The sequence below is a fragment of the Aquarana catesbeiana genome, linkage group LG04, assembly GCF_042186555.1.
Source record: "Aquarana catesbeiana isolate 2022-GZ linkage group LG04, ASM4218655v1, whole genome shotgun sequence".
NCBI lineage: Eukaryota > Metazoa > Chordata > Amphibia > Anura > Ranidae > Aquarana > Aquarana catesbeiana.
The window spans coordinates 616,469,163-616,486,690 of NC_133327.1; positions in this window are offsets into that span (position 1 = coordinate 616,469,163).

Consider the following 17,528-nt stretch of genomic DNA (forward strand, 5'->3'; position numbering starts at 1 on the left):
TCATGTTCTTCATTTCCTTGTGAAGTTTGTTTTCTCTTGAAAATTGTTTTTAATTTTTTTGGTGCTACCCAAATTTACATTATGATGCACACAGTGTGTCATCATGTGCTATCTTCCATCATGGGTTATCAATGTACTTGTTTTGTGTTTGCAACCCCTTCATCCTCCAAATTATTTTGTGGTGATAGGAACAAAAAGGGATTGCACACACAAAACACGTACATTGCTCACCCATGATGGGAGATAGCACATGTTGACTTGACCCTTTTGTAATGCTCAATTTTGAGCATATTCAAAATGAATGATTTCCAAGGGTGACATCACATGCACCATTGTTTAAATGTTGAACTTTGTAAGTTCTTTAATGTTTTGGTATGTTTTTAAAAAAAAAAGTAAATATTTTTATCAAGGTCTATTTTTGCAAAAATATGCCTTTAATGTGGCTGATTATTTCTGAAAAAAAAATTTATATTTTTTTGGGTGGTTACAGTGACAAAGGGCCTGATTAACTAAAGGTAAATGCACTTGCCACTACTACAAGTGCACTAGGAGACAGACAAAACTAAATGCAAACAAGAATAAAAACAAGATATTTTTGATCAATTTTTTTTATTGTGTTTTTTGTTAAAATTAAAGCTGTTGCTGAATAGCAATGGCCCCCTGACCATTAAAATAATTAACATAACGCTCACGCACTTGACGTGCGGTTCGGGGGGCCAAGCCAATACGGCAAATTTGTAGGCCTGTCATTGTTGTATCTTGTTCCAGTCCGGCCTCAGGCCAAACAGAAGAAATATATGTAGCTGAATGTCTCCTTAAAAAGTTATGTAGGATGAAGCAAGCAAGTAAGACGTAATTTAGTTTATAGTCCGCCAGATTAATTGCTGAAAGGAACAAACGGAACCGGCTGGCCAGAATCCCAAAGGCATTCTCCACAACTCTTCTTGCTCTGGCCAGCCGGTAATTAAATACCCTCCTCTCAGGGGTGAGTGTCCTTTGGGGGAACGGCCTCATCGAGTGCTCACCGAGAGCAAACGCTTCATCAGCGATAAAAACTGGGTGGAGTCCATCAACATTTTTGTCGTCATTTGGCAATCCCAGGCCACCAGTCTGGAGACGCTGGCACAGCTTGGTCTGTGCAAAGACTCCTCCATCAGACATCCGGCCGTTCTTCCCCACATCCACAAACAGAAAGTCCAAATGTGCCGAGACCACCGCCATCAAAACTACACTATGGAACCCCTTGTAGTTATAGAAATAAGACCCCGAATGCGGTGGTGGTACAATCCGGACATGCTTCCCATCAATCACCCCAACACAGTTGGAAAGTCCCAACGGTCAGCGAACTGGGAGGCCACAGTCTGCCATTCCTGTTTACTGGAAGGAAACCGTGGAGTGAAAAAATAATAAAACATTAAGATAAGGACTTTTAAACATAACTTGTATATCAGATTACACAAAAACATTAGTGAACAACAGCAGTCAAACATTATTAATATGTGTGTTTGTAATTTAAATTGTAAAAAACATAAGGCCCACTTATAAGATTAATCACCCCCTCTGATGGCCCATTGATCCATTTGAATGTGGGGGGAGGGGTTCTAATTAGGTTAACAAACACACCTGACTGTTTAAAACATTTTTGGGGTGGGGGAGGGGTTCTAATTAGGGTCAGAAACACACCTGACTGTTTAAAACATTTATGGGGTGGGGGAGGGGTTCTAATTAGGGTCAAAAACACACCTGACTGTTTAAAAGACTTGTGGGGTGGGGTTCAAGGGACTATAGCTTAGAGATATAAATGGACTCAGGATTGCATGGTGGGGAGGTTATTGAAGGTAAATATGCATGTAGGGCAATAAATGATTAATGTCCAAAAACAGGCATGCATGAAGATAAAGGGGACATTCACAGCATATTGAAAGCATGGCAATTAGGTAAGGAGGACATTTATACAATACATTAAAAAACATTTAATACATATCATGTAATGTTAAAGGATAAAACTTACCTTCATATAGTCCTTCTGCAGGACCTGAATGATGGCAGAACAAGTCTCTGGGATTATTATCCCCAGAGCCTGGGGGGAATGCCTGTCGAGAACTTCAAGTCCTGAAGACTTCTCCCTGTCGCCAAGTAACGTAACGTGGCAACTAGCTTCTGCTCCGCACTGATGGCTTTCCTCATGCAGGTATCCTGCCTGCTGATATAGGGGATCAGCAAAGACAGCGGACACTCAAAAATGGGGTCCGTCATCCGGAGAAAATTCCTGAAATCCTCAGGATTATTCTCACGGAGCTCACGGAGGAAAGGCATGTGCGAGAATTGGTCACGCTGGCGCAACCAATTCTTCATCCATGAACTCCTCCTCGCCCTGTTCATGGACTGGACTCGGGTCAAAGTATTAACCCCAACACCAAGTCCCCAGGCAGCACGAACTCGAGAACGAGTACGTCCACGCGACATGGCTTCAAAACGGTCGGCTGGTCAAACAAACAAACTTATAACAAACGCACTGAAGAACAGCAAGGCCTATGAAGAACGACCTGAAAATCAGGAACGAGCGGACCAGAATGGCCTGCAAGGCAGGTTACGGACTGACCAACACGCACTGAAGAGCAGATACAAACCTCACAAGCACAAACTGAACCGCAGAAAACGATCGAAATAAGCTGAAGTGTGAAAAGCGCGAATCGTCTCTAACCAAACTTCTACTAACACGAGAAAAACACGAGATTAGCAGAAGGAGCCCAAAGGGTGCCGTAGTGGGGCTTGAACTTCCTTTTTATAGTCCCGTCGTACGTGCTATACGTCGCCGCGTTCAAAACCAGCGGACTTTTGCAATGATCGTGTGTGGCCAAGTCCTTCCCTTTTTAAGTCCGGCGCAAGGAGCCGACAAAGTCCGGCGAAAAGTCCGCCGAGCAAAGTCTGCCGTAAAGTCCGCTCGTGTGTACGCGGCATAAAAGTAATGACAGCGACAATTCTGCAACTGAGCTGATTTCAGTGTTTTTGATTTGATTACATTATTGAATAATTTTTATTATTATTCTTATATTATTATTTGTTATAATTATTTATAGTTATTTATTATATTATAATTTATGATTTCGTTTTTCAAACTTTATCATACCCGGGATGTCTACTAGACTCTTGTTTGGACAGATTTAAGTGAGTTATTTCTAAGAATTACAGGCCTACAATATAAAATGCAAAATTTTCATGCAAAATAATTGTACAGCTTTCAGCATAAAAATCTGAAATAATCATACCGCCAGGGGGGTTAAGGAGGCCTGCCGCCTGCCAATCCTAAATGGGGATTGGTCAGGGCTTCCTGAAACACCACAAACAGCTCCACCTCTCTTCCCCTCCCCTCTTCTAGAGTCCTCTAGAAGCCAGAGGGAGGTAACTGAGAAGTGATGCTATCTGTGAGTCACCAGGCTACACTGAGCCACTCCCAGCCCACACAGATCAAAACAAACAGGCCTAGCTTTTAGCTAGGCCTGCCTAAATTTACCTGTACTCACAAAACATCAACCTCTAACACTTACCCAGGTAGAGGGTGCCACACACGAATGTCAGCTGTTTTTTTTTTAAACCGGCCTTTGTCTCCCGTCATTCGGCCCATGTGTACGGGGCTTAACAATAAGGATAGCTGATGAGTAGAAAAAGTCAGGGGGATCACAAGTGAAGGATCACTGATATAGATAATTTACTTATCTGAGTAATAAAACTTTTTTTTTTTTTTTTATATAAAAGTAAAAGAGGGCAACAAAAAACTAGTGAGATATTGGACACTGTTTTTGATAAATGAACGCATCAATATCTGGTTGGATGGATGTCGTAGCAATTCTCAATGATCATAAATGATGCCTACTATGTGCTTCATCCTTGAAAATAGTTGCTCACAAATATAAGTGCTGCTGAAAACTGATCACAAGCTGTAACTAAGGCGTGATTGTGAAGAGTGAAATATTTTTCTTTGGGAAGATAAAACTCCAGTAAAGAGGCACTGTGAAATTTTTCTTCAGCCGCATGTGTTTACAAAAAAAATCCCCCCCCCCAAAAAAACTCGACATTTTAAAGTAAATATATGATTTTGTGTTGGGCCGCATTCATAGCCGTCTTGGGCCACATACGGCCCATGGGCCACAGATTTGGACACCCCTGTGTTCAGTTTTAGGCTGAAGATGAATGACGGGGAACAATGTAACAATTTTTCTACCCCATAAATGCAGCAGAATGAAAGAGTCTGATTGGCTTCTTTAAACAGATACTTATTTGTTATTTCAAACATTTCTTTGATGTTTTGTTTTTCATAAAAAAAATAAAAAAAGTTTGGTTTTCTTATTAATTGCCTGTGAGATCTGAGGTGTGGTATAGTAAGAAGCAAGATCCGGGGCTTGTTGATGAACTTTGTAACTCAAAAATGTCATTAATTACATGAAGAAAATTCACTTGTGAACTACAGTATGGGCGTGAAAAGATCACAAATTAATGTACAAACCATTTTTATTGCAGGGATCTGGGTCAAGTCAAAAAGGCAAGGTTACACAACCGGGTATGTAAAAATAATCAGAAAAAACACACATTGAACTTCTTTATATTCATGACTACAGCTGGTCTTTTTCTGCAAAAGATTCTGCCCAGGCTGCAAAGAAATGCTGAACAATATTTCAACCTTTGTAAAATAGCATACAATGTTTAAGTAAAAAAAAACAATATTCACACCCACCATATCACTCCTCTCTGGAAGGAAGGGATGTTCATAACCCAGAGTTAATTTGCTAGTTATTAAAGCGGAGTTCCACCCATAACTTAATCTTTGCTTCAATGGCTACCGTCCCCCAAGTCTAATAACATTTGGCTTTTTTTTTTCTAGCTCTGTGTAGCTTGTTGCTAGGGTGTCTTGTGTTTTCTTCCTCCTTCGGCAATCTGTGTCTTCATTCCCAGGAGTCAGTGGGCATCGCCGCATCATTGATTAGCTTTGTTGCCATAACAACGGGGCAGGCACTTCCTCTGACGCCGCTCGTTGTGATGGCAACCAGATACGATCCCTGCGCTACGCCCTGTGTGTAATGCATATGCACAAGATCGGGAGGTGCATGCTGGATAGCCAGCAGCACCTTATCCCTGAAAAAAGTCCTAGTGGGCTTCACATGCTCACAATCAAGATGGAAGCGCTTACCAAAGAGAAGAAATAGAACGGCAGATTTAGTATTAACATCCTTTAGAGAATTTAATGAATACAGACATCCCAACCTGCAAAAGCTCATTTCAGGGAGGTGGAAAACTCATTTCAGGGAGGTGATGCTTCACGCTGGTGCCGACCCCCCCACCCCAATAAATACAGCCTGATCAGTGCCAATTAAATGCAGCTATACCAGTGCCAATTAAATGCAGCTATACCAGTGCCAATTAAATGCAGGTAAACCAGTGCAGACATCTCAAGTCTCCCATGACTCGCGGCTCACGGACACCCGCCAGTGCGGCACAATCTCCCGGCTGAGCCTGCCTGCACTGTCACCCACTGCCACAGGAGGCATTTGAACAGCGGCTGTGAACGAAGCTCCCAAGCTCGGCTCTCATTGGTCCATGGGCGAAAGGAGGGAAGAGGGAGGCGGGCCCATGCGGGGAAATCATACCAGTGCATGCGCCGCGTTTGGTAGCTAGGCTCGGCTAATTTGCCTAGCAACTGAGGGTATTGAGCCGCAGAACAGCTGAGTTTACGATCAGCTGTTGCCTCGCGTTGCCGAGGCACGTTCATGTAGGTGAGGGGCGGATAGTTACATGATACATAAAGGTTCCATGCTGCCAGTGTGAATAAGGTCTTACCACACATACATAAAGGTTCTATGCTGCCAGTGTGAATGAGGCCTACATTTTCCATAGTAAAGATGTAGAAAAGTGTGCTGTTACCAAGAAGTACAAAGCTGTGACTATACAGGGTGCTGGGCAAATAAGGGCAGGGTTTCTTGTACTGACTGTTATTATTATATATTACTCAGTGCCAGGACATAAGCTGCACACATGGCACACCGCGCTGTTATTCCCCTCCTGTGACAATAGTATACACCCAACACTACACACATCCAGTCGCCTTCTGCTCTGGGCCATCAGTGAATGTGGTAGTCAGAGAGGACAAAAGAAGCCTGAGCCACGCCCCATCTTCTCTGGCCATCCAATCACCGTCATACTCTTCTGTACAGCCGCCTCAATACGCTCAGTTGGTAGGCAAATTAGCCAAGCCTAGCAACCAATCGCACCACACGGGCCCGCCTCCCTCTTCCCTCCTCTCGCTGACGCAGGCACCGCCCATGGACCAATGAGAGCCCAGCTCGGGAGCTTCGGTCACAGCTGCTGTTCAAACGCCTCCTGTGGCTGTGGGTGACAGTGCAGACAGGCTCAGCCGGGAGATTGTGCCGCACTCGCGGGTGTCCGTGAGCCCGCTGTGAAATGCGGGTCGCGGGAGACTTGAGATGTCTGTTAATACCAGCAGATTGGGTGCCTTAAAAAAATAAAATAAATATGTGGGTGGAACTCCACTTTAATATTGTCATTTGATATGTTCATACAATTTAAAGTGAAATTCCACTCAAATTCTAACTAAGCCTACACCCACTCCTATTCTGACTATTCTATCTTCCCTGTAAAAGAAAAGATGTGTATACTTACCTATTCTAAAGCCGCTTGGGTCACATGATTCGGTCCCAGCGTCGGCTTCAGTATAGAAAAGAGGCAGTGATAATGTCTGCAAAGCCTGCGTGATGATGTCACCCATAGGCTTACTATGGTTCATCCGTTGTCGGCTGTCCTCCTCTAAACTGAAGCTGGTGCTAGAACCGGATCATGTGACTGGATGGGAGAGGCTTTAGAATATGTAAGTATACACATCTTTTCTTTTACAGGACAGATAGAACGTTTAGGCTTAGTTAGAATGTGACTGAAATTCCACTCTAATTACATCATCTCCAAGGTCTTTTTGTCCTGGCCTAACAAGTTAATTGTTTCTAACTGTCAGGAAGGGCATGCCAGCAGGCAAGATGTCTCCCAAAGACGCTGCTAACGAGCATCCGCATGTTCCCGCACATCCATGTCCCAAATTGTGTGCCCATACACACGCATTTGTCACTTATGTTGGTGCCAGGCGGCTCTTTAACCACTTGCTGACCAGGCGCTGTCGTTATATGGCGGCAGGTCGGCACGTCGTGCGCTGTACGGCGGGGGACCCAATGCGCATAGCCGCGATGTCTGCCATCCACCCTCGATCGCGGGAACGAGAGCCAGAGCGCGGATCTGTCAATGTTAACAGACAGATCCCCGTTCTGACAGGAGAGAAATGCCCTGTACATACGATAGGATTTTCCGACAACAAAATACATATTTTTTTTCCGACGGATGTTGGCTCAAACTTGTCTTGCATACACACGGTCACACAAAGTTGGTCGGAAATTCCGAACGTCAAGAACGCGGTAATGTACAACACGTACGACGAGCCGAGGAATATGAAGTTCAATAGCCAGTGCTGCTCTTCTGCTTGACTCCGAGCATGCGTGGAACTTTGTGCGTCGGAATTGTGTACACACAATCGGAATTTCCAACAATGGGTTTTGTTGTCAGAAAATTTTTGAACCAGCTCTCAAATTTTGTGTGACCTGATAGAAAATGTCTGATGGAGCCTACACACGGTAGGAATTTCCGACAACAAGCTCCTATCAAATATTTTCCGTCGGAAAATTCTATCGTGTGTACGAGGCATTAGAGAGAGAGATCTGCTTTTCCTAGTGATCAGGAACAGCGATCTCTCTCTTCTCTCAGGCAGCCCCCATACAGCTAGAAACACTCCCAGGGAACACACTTAACCCCTTGATTACCCCCTAGTGTTAACCTCTTCCCTGCCAGTGACATTTATACAGTAATCAGTGGATATTTGTAGCTCTGATCGCTGTATAATTGTCAATGTTCTCAAAAAAGTGTCAAAAGTGTCCGATCTGTCCTCCACAATGTCGCAGTCCCACTAAAAATCACAGATCACCGCCATTACTAGTAAAAAAAAAATTATAATAAAAATTCCGTAAAGATATCTGCTATTTGGTATACGTTATAACTTATTGCAATTTTTTTTTTACCATAAATATGTAGAATACAAATTGGCCTAAACTGATGAAGAATTTTTTTTTTATTTAAATTTGGGGGATATTTATTATAGCAAAAAGTAAAAAATATTGTTTTTTTTTCCAAAACTGTCGCTCTTTTTTTGTTTATAGCGTAAAAAATAAAAACTGCAGAGTTGATCGAATACCACCAATAGAAAGCTCTATTTGTGGGGAAAAAAGGATGTCAATTTTGATTGGGTACAGCGTCGCACGTCCACGCAATTGTCAGTTAAATCGAAGCAGTGCCGTATCGCAAAAAATTGCCTGGTCATTAACGGGGAAAATCTTCCAGGCTGTAAGTGGTTAAAGTGAGTCATTGCTCAGGTTCAATTCTGTCTTATCGACAGCGTTTTCTGTGAAAACTGTGAACTATTATCTGTAAATTAAAATGATATGCTTTAAAGAGGAAGTAAACTTCCTCTGCTGACATTTACCTATAGGTAAGCCTATAATAAGGCTTACCTATAGATAGTAAAAATATCACCTAATAAACGTGTACCGTTTAGGAGATATTTACGTTACATGCAGTCAGTGACATCACTGATGCATGCATTCTGAAGAAACGCCCATGGGTGCCGTTCCTTCACAGCCCCATGCCGTGAACGCCAGCTCCCGCGGGATGAGTGACATCATTGCAGCTCCGGCCAATCACAGCGCCGGAGACAACGTACCCGGAAGAAACTGTCAGCCGTTTCAGCGCTGTGCAGGTGCCACTGCAACAGCTTCGTTCTAAGGTAAGTATTTCATAATGAGCTAGTATGCGATGCATTCTAGCTCATTATGCTTTTGTCTTACAGGGGTTTTTTTTTTAATTTTTTTTTTTCAGAGTTTTTTCAGAGTTTTCATTAACTTCCCAAAAGAAACAAAAGCATTAGCAGAGCTAAACAGGTGTATTCAGTGAAATAAACTTTCCAATAGTCCTAAAACTGTACACCATGTGAGTCCTAAATTGTTCACATCACTCGGGTTAAGTTGGGGATGATGTTCCAAATACATTTCATGAATCCCATCACCACACCTTGTGGAATACAGCTCCCTGTGGATGTTGAACTCGCCAGGTTGCAGAATAAACACGCCTTAAGCAATAGACATGTGCACTGCTGTAAAATTTGTTTGTTGTCGATCAGCACTCTCAGACAATGGCAGTTCTGTTCTGGGGGGGGGGGGGGCACCCCCCTGCCAGAACACAACAGCTCAGCGGGGGAGATTGCTGTACTAATGTCGGATGGTGAATGCGGCGGCTCCGACCGGAGAAAAAAAAAACACTAACATTCTAAAGGCCCGTACACACGATCGGACTTTTTAAAAAAAAAATGCAAATTAGCTGTTTTGGAGCAACATCCGACCGTGTGTACGATCCATCGGACAAACTTTTTCTGTTTCCATCGGACTTTTGTTGGTTGTGCGAACGCACAAACTTTCCAGCAACAAAAGTCTGATGGAGCAAAGTCCGATCGTGTGTACACGAAACCATCTGACTTTTTTACAAACTACAGTACGCAGCCACGAGAATCTGGTTCTCGGCCACAGGGTACTGTACATCTCGCGCTGGCTGCAATAGGAAAAACACATTTTCCTACTGCGGCGGGCACGAGAGTGAATTCCCCTCTGGGGGAATACCAGGCCCTTTGGTCTGGTATGGGTTTTAAGGGGAACCCCCTACGCCGAAAAAACGGCGTGGGGGCCCCCCAAAATCCATACCAGACCCTTATCCAAGCACGCAGCCCAGCCGGTCAGGAAAGGGGGTGGGGACGAGCAAGCGCCCCCCCCCCTGAACTGTACCAGGCCGCATGCCCTCAACATGGGTGGTGGGTGCTTTGGGGGGGGTGCCCTGCCCCCCCCCACCCCAAAGCACCTTGTCACCATGTTGATGAGGACAAGGGCCTCTTCCCGACAACCCTGGCCATTGGTTGTCGGGGTTTGCGGGCGAGGGGCTTATCGGAATCCGGGAGCCCCCTTATACCGTCACAGACCCAGCATGCCCTGGTACTGTGATGTCATAAGGGGGCAGGGTCACCGCCTATATAAGTCATTGCGGAGCGCTCAGACAGCATTACAGCGCGAGAGAGCATCGTGTCAACGTTGGAAGAAGAGAAGAGGGAAGAAGACGACACAGAGGTCCGGCCACCACTAGCAAAAGAGCGACAGAAGATAGCGAAGGAGCCGGCAGAAGAACCGGCCACCGGGAGAAAAGGCCAGAGAGAGAGGAGAAGAACCGGACACCGGGAGAAGACACCGGAGAGAGCGGAGAAGAACCGGACACCGGGAGAAGAGGCCGGAGAGACCCCCGAAGTTGGAAGAAGACCCCTGAAGTCGGAAGAAGACCCCGGAACTGCCTAATAAATTACTTTAAAAACCTGTGTAGTGTGGTTTTTTTTGAGAAAAAAAGGGGGGGGGGGTTTGGTGGTATGTGTGTTTCAGATTAGATAAGGCACCTCATCCCAAAAGGTATAGATAGAAACATGAACTGGATAATGGGATTATTGCGGTGCCAGAGATACAACAAAACAGCTATTAAAAATAATTCAATTTATTACAAAATTGCTAAAAAAACACACAAGTACATTTTATACACAATATAAGTTACAAAAATGGAGCATAGGCAGATGTTTACAACCAGTGGATTGAAAACTCGAACAAATAATCCCTACTGGTTTTGCCAATACATTGGCTTCCTCAGGGGACATATAAGGTTGTAATTCAACAAAAAGAAAATTTCATGTTAGTATTACTAAATATACTAGATATAGTAAAAAACAACGCTGTGCAGGTTATCAAAACGAGTGCAGGGAGACTAGACAGATACAATATCCCCCAACCAATAGGTCCCAAAAAGGATGGAAATAACATCAATCAAGGATCATCACTACATACCCACTGAACCCCAAAGGGCCGGATAAAACACCTCCAAAGTGGGGGTCGCTTCCTCACTGCCTTAGTGTGACTGCAGGGGGCTTGATAAAAGACCTTTGAAAGTAACTGTAGAGGTACACAAATATAAGGCTAAGAAGCTCAATTGATTATAATGGAAAAGAAAAGGACAAAAGGTCCTTAGTACTCACCAAAAAATACAGGTAAATTAGTAAGAAACCCAGGACGCTGGAAGGATCGATAATAACTGATCAATCAGAACTAATAATTAATCTTGTGGATTGACCGTACTAGATAAATTTAAAAGGGAAGATATACATAAATTGCTATTAATAATAAAATGTTTGTCATATACAAAGGGAATGCTGGAGTTAACTAACGAATCATACCTGCTGAATCAGTTGAGCAGGCTGGACTGCAAGCAAGAAACAGCCTAATCGTTTCAGATGGAGCACTGACTGAAATGGGTGCATATAATTTCCACATCAAATGTGGTATATGAGCCTGGTGAATATGAACAATGATTATAGATTAAGCAGTGTAATGAGATAAATGCTGTGATGTATTATCACAGCACTAAATCAACAATGTAATTATCCATAGGGTGAATATTACCTTCACAATCAATACAGCTTGTAAAGCGTCCTAGTGTGTCTGCAATTTCAGACTAGTAACTCACCTATTTAAAGCCCCCCACCCGATTGGCGAAAGGATTCAGCCAATCAGGAGCGGATGAGAAACGGCCCTCCGCACGCGCCTAGAGTACCCATAATGCCTAATGTCCCCTGAGAGCGTGGGAGGACGGCAGTCGTTCAACACAAGCAATCTGGGGCGTGTCCATACAGTCACAGGCCGTGGTGAGAAACTGACCCAGTACTGGGGAGGGGGTAACGGCCGAACGGAGTACAGGGCATGCAGGGAGCCAAAGAGATGAATCAATTGGGAAACATTGGGAGGGCGAGACTGAACAGGGAACTACTGGGCATGCTCCAAAGCCAAGCAGTTCAGTCAACCATACGCTCGTGAGGTAACACAATGCACAGCGCTGCAATGCAATAAATACGGCTAAACATGAATAATGTAAAGTCATATTAAAGAAATAAACAGACATATATTTATAACCATATTTAGTTGTACTAAACCCAAGATATTGAAGAAAAAGGAATAATAAAGTAGTAAAAAGAAAATTGTGAATGTTGAAAAGTAAATGGAAAGAAGTATAAAATAATTTGAGAAAATTATTAAATAAATAAATGGTTTGTACCTGGAAATAGAGAAACGGGAGGGGCACTAGCACATGCCTTGGGCCTATGGGATGGAAAAAGCCAGTAGAGCAGTAATAATCATGGCGGAAAAGTGAACAGAGATGGAAAAGAGGGAGAGGACCAGACATAAGAGCCGGATCAGGTCAGAGGGCCTATTGAATTTTTTGAGATAATTTAATAATAAAATAATGCAGTACTAAATATGCTTACAGAAATGATTTCAAGCTAATGTACTCATTCAAACCAGGATATTTGGTGGCATCTAAGCAATGTATCCACCTAGTTTCTAATCGCAGAAGAGCGATATCAATACTGCCGCCTCGAACATGTGTAGGCACATGCTCGAGCGCCACAAATCGCACCACATTGGGATTGCAGTTATGTTGAATAGCAGTGGTGGCCAATCGCTTATGGAGTGGCATAATATGGTCCCTAATGCAGAAGAACCGGACACCGGGAGAAGAGGCCAGAAAGCGCGGAGAAGAACCGGACACCGGGAGAAGACGCCGGAGAAGACGCCGGAGAGAGCGGAGAAGAACCGGACACCGGGAGAAGACGCCGGAGAGAGCGGAGAAGAACCGGACACCGGGAGAAGAGGCCGGAGAGACCCCCGAAGTCGGAAGAAGACCCCCGAAGTCAGAACAAGACCCCGGAGCTGCCTAATAAATTACTTTAAAAACCTGTGTAGTGTATTTTTTTTATTGACACTTTTTTCCCTTGGTGAATGGGTAGGGGTATGATGTACCCCATATTCATTCACATAGGGTGGGGGGGCCGGGATCTGGGGGCCCCCTTATTAAAGGGGGCTCCCGGATTCCGATAAGCCCCTCGCCCTCAGACCCCGACAATCAATGACCAGGGTTGTTGGGAAGAGGCCCTTATCCTCATCAACATGGGGACAAAGTGCTTTGGGTGGGGGGGGGGGGCGCAGGGCACACCCCTCCTCCAAAGCACCCACCCCTCATGTTGAGTGCATGCGGCCTGGTACGGTTCAGGAGGGGGGGCGCTCGTTTGTCCCCACCCCCTTTCCTGACCGGCCGGGCTGCGTGCTCGGATAAGGGTCTGGTATGGATCTTGGGGGGACCCCCACGCCGTTTTTTCGGCGTAGGGGTTCCCTTTAAAATCCATACCAGACCTAAGGGCTTGGTATGCCCCTGGAGGGGAACCCATGCCGGTTTTTTATTTAAAATTTGGCGTGGAGTTCCCCCTCAATATTCATACCAAACACAGTGCCTGGCATTGGCGGGGATCCAAGTCGGATCCCCGCACCAGTGTGAACCCGGCTCGCAAGGCGTCAATCTCGCCGATAAAAGCGGCGAGATTGACACAATATCAGGCAACAATACAGAAGTTGACCAAAGGGTGGTGGTAAAGAGCTGAAAAACCACGTGATTTGGTGAAAGTTGGCTGAAAAAGTTCTGCTGTGTGTATGCAATACAAACTTATGGCCAACGCCCTTTGTACAAAAATCCAAGGGAAAGTCCTATTGTGTGTATGAGGCTTAATGGTTGGATTTTCCGACAGGAAATGTTGGATGTGAGCTTGTTGTCCGAAAGTCCGACCATGTGTATGCTTTATCGAACATTTGCTGTCGGACTTTCCGCCAACAAATGTTGGCTAGCAGGTTCTCAAATTTTCCGCCAACAAAACTTTTTCGTCGGAAAGTCCAATCGTGTGTACACAAGTCCGTCGCACAAAAGTTCACGCATGCTCGGAATCAAGCAGAAGGAGCCGCACTGACTTTTGAACTTCCTTTTTCTTGGCTCGTCGTACGTCTTGTACGTCACCGCGTTCCCATGTTCGTAATTGTTGGCCAACATTTGTGTGACTGTGTGTATGCAAGACAAGTTTGAGCCAACATCCCTCGAACAAAAATCCACAGTTTTGTTGTCGGAAAGTCCGATTGTGTGTACGGGGCATAAGTCCCAGAACAATGGCCGTGTTAAATGTTTCTCTATGATCTGAAAAGTTCTGCTGCTAAATTGTCTTTATAGAACTGTTATAAGCTCTTCTGTTTTGTTACCACTTTGGAACTAGATTTGCCAATTGCCTTTCAACACAAATGCCACATGTGCCCCAGCATAGCATACACAGTTCAATCAAAATGTTGGATTGAATCCAGAATTGCTATATTTTCATTAATATAAATGTGCTTGTTAACAGACAACTGGGCAATTTCCTTAGTCCAAAAAAAACCCTTAAAGGGTAAGTTCACCTTTTACAGAAAAATATGTAAGGAGAACGTACACACGACCCCCTCCCATTCTGAGCCCTGCTATAACCACCTCAGAAGTCCAGGGCTTAGAAATCCCAGCAGCTGAATATCCAAAACGTACCACATCAGCAGGGAAGTTTTGGAGCATCCTAATTCGTCGGCGCCATCACATGGGCGGCGCCGACCAAGCCGCGTAGCCCGTCCTGTCAGCTGGGAAGAAAAAGCGTTAATGCAGAGGGGATGTCTAAGCCCTCCTTTAGGCAGCTTTACCGGGGGGCTCAGAACGGGAGATCGACGTAATCCAGATCAGCAGGACAAGGGGGGGGGGGGGGGTGAGGAGGGGGTCTTGTGTAAGTTCACCTTACAGATTTTTCTGTAAAGATGAACTTACCCTTTAAAGTGTTACAACAGTACAATCCATCTGTATATGCAGTAAAGCATGCTTGTTATACTCACTGTGGAACCCAAGGGGTTAATCATCCACATTGTGTAAAAAGGCTGTTTGATCCTGTTTTCTCTGGTCCTCCCCTTCTTCCATTGTCCCCAGTCTATCCGCTGGTAGAACAGAGCCCTGGGGGCAAGTTGCACATGCTAAGTTTGGAAGTTTGGTGTGTATTGCCAGAGAGTTTTTCTTTATTGGGAGGGTGCATGTGATCAGCACAGGGCCAACCAGCACTGCCCAGACAGAGGGTCGGGGTCCTGCAGCCTCATAGGACAATCAGGGGAAAATGAAAAAACTCTTCCTACAAGGAAGGTTTTAACCAGACACTGATAGAAGTCACAAGCCTGCTATATACTGCTGATGAGAAAAGGTATTAAAGGGGTTGTAAACCTTTGTGTTTTTTCACCTTAATGCAGGAGCACACCTAGAGCATTTGGCACCTGGGGCAGATCCTATATCTGGCACCCCCTCCAACTTTAAAATGTAAAAACACCCCACTGTGCCCCCTGCATACCTCTGCATCCCCCAATATCTCTTTGTCACTACTTTGTACCCCCTCTCCACAACTCGACCCCTTTACATTACACAGCCCCCCTGCAGCTCTGAACCCCTTTACATTACACAGCACCCTGCACCTCTGAACTCCTTTACATTACACAACCCCCTACACCTCTGGACCCCTTTACATTACACAACCCTGCACCTCTGGACCCCTTTACATTACACAGCACTCTGAACTCCTTTACATTACACAGCACCTCTGGACCGCTTTACATTACACAACCCCCTGCACCTCTGGACCCCTTTACATTACACAGCACCCTGCACCTATGGATTCCTTTACATTACACAGCACCCTCCACCTCTGGACCCTTTTACATTACACAACCCCCTGCATCTCTGGACCCCTTTACATTACACAACCTCCTGCACCACTGAACCCCTTTACATTACACAGCACCCTGCACCTATGGACCCCTTTACATTACACAGCACCCTGCACCTCTGGTCCCCTTTACATTACACAACCCCCTGCACCTCTGGACCCCTTTACATTACACAGCACCCTGCACCTCTTGACTCCTTTACATTACACAGCACCCTGCATCTCTGGACCCCGTTACATTACAAAACCCACTGCACTTCTGGACCCCTTTACATTACACAGCACCCTGTGCCTCTGGACTCCTTTACATTACACAACACCCTGCACCTCTGAACCCCTTTACATTACACACACCCCCCTGCACCTCTGGACCCCTTTACATTACACAGCACCCTGCACCTCTGGACTCCTCGCAGGCTGGTTGGTAAGTTGAGCTTGGAAATTCTTTGATTTTATTTTACATGCATTTTCCCTTCCAGTGCTCCTTGCTGTGAAGACCAGTTATAGGTGGGGGCAGTGACCTTTTTTTGTATTGTTGACATATTGGTCAGGCAACGCACTGACACCTTTGCTGCCATTGTGCAATGTGCTGGGTGTTCACTGTGCTTCTGCGCCTTTAAGGAGGGTTGGGCTCCCTCCAGTCATCTGCCCTTCATCTATCCATTAGAATACATGTGCTCCCACTGTGGAGACTCTTCAAAGTTAGAGTTAGGGTCTGCAGCATATACTGTAGGGTGCCTTTCCATGGCCTGCAGCTTATGCATGTATTTGCAAATGTGTGCAACTAAACCCTGTTTTTAACGCATACTGTTAAGTAGGTTAATTCCGTTGGTCGCAGGCTGGTTGGTAAGTTGAGCTTGGAAATTCTTTGGTTTTATTTTACATGCGTTTGCCCTTCCAGTGCTCTTTGCTGTGAAGACCAGTTATAGGTGGGGACAGTGACCTTTTTTTGTATTGTTGACATATTGGTCAGGCAACGCACTGACACCTTTGCTGCCATTGTGCAATGTGCTGGGCGTTAACTGTGCTTCTGCGCCTTTAAGGAGGGTTGGGCTCCCTCCAGTCATCTGCCCTTCATCTATCCATTAGAATACATGTGCTCCCACTGTGGAGACTCTTCAAAGTTAGAGTTAGGGTCTGCAGGATACAGGGTGCCTTGCCGTGGCCTGCAGCTTATGCATGTATTTGCAATGTGTGCAACTAAACCCCTGTTTTTAACGCATACTGTTAGGCAGGTTAATTCGGTTGGTTGCAGGCTGGTTGGTAAGTTGAGCTTGGAAATTCTTTGGTTTTATTTTACATGCGTTTGCCCTTCCAGTGCTCCTTGCTGTGAAGACCAGTTATAGGTGGGGGCAGTGACTTTTTTTTTGTATCCTTTACAATACACAGCACCCTGCACTGCTGGACCCCTTTACATTACACACCACTCTGGACTCCTTTACGATACACAGCACCCTGCACCTCTGAACCCCTTTACATTACACAACCCCCTGCACCTCTGGACCCCTTTGCATTACACAGCACCCTGCACCTCTGGACTTCTTTACATTACACAGCACCATAGGCGTCGCCAGGGTGTGGCTATCAAGGCTGGAGCGCAAATGTGGACCCCATAGCCCTGAGTCTCAGTGGGTTGCAGCTGCGGCATTGGAGGTGGAGGAGAGACGAGCAAACAGGTCGCAGGTGCGGCGGGTTG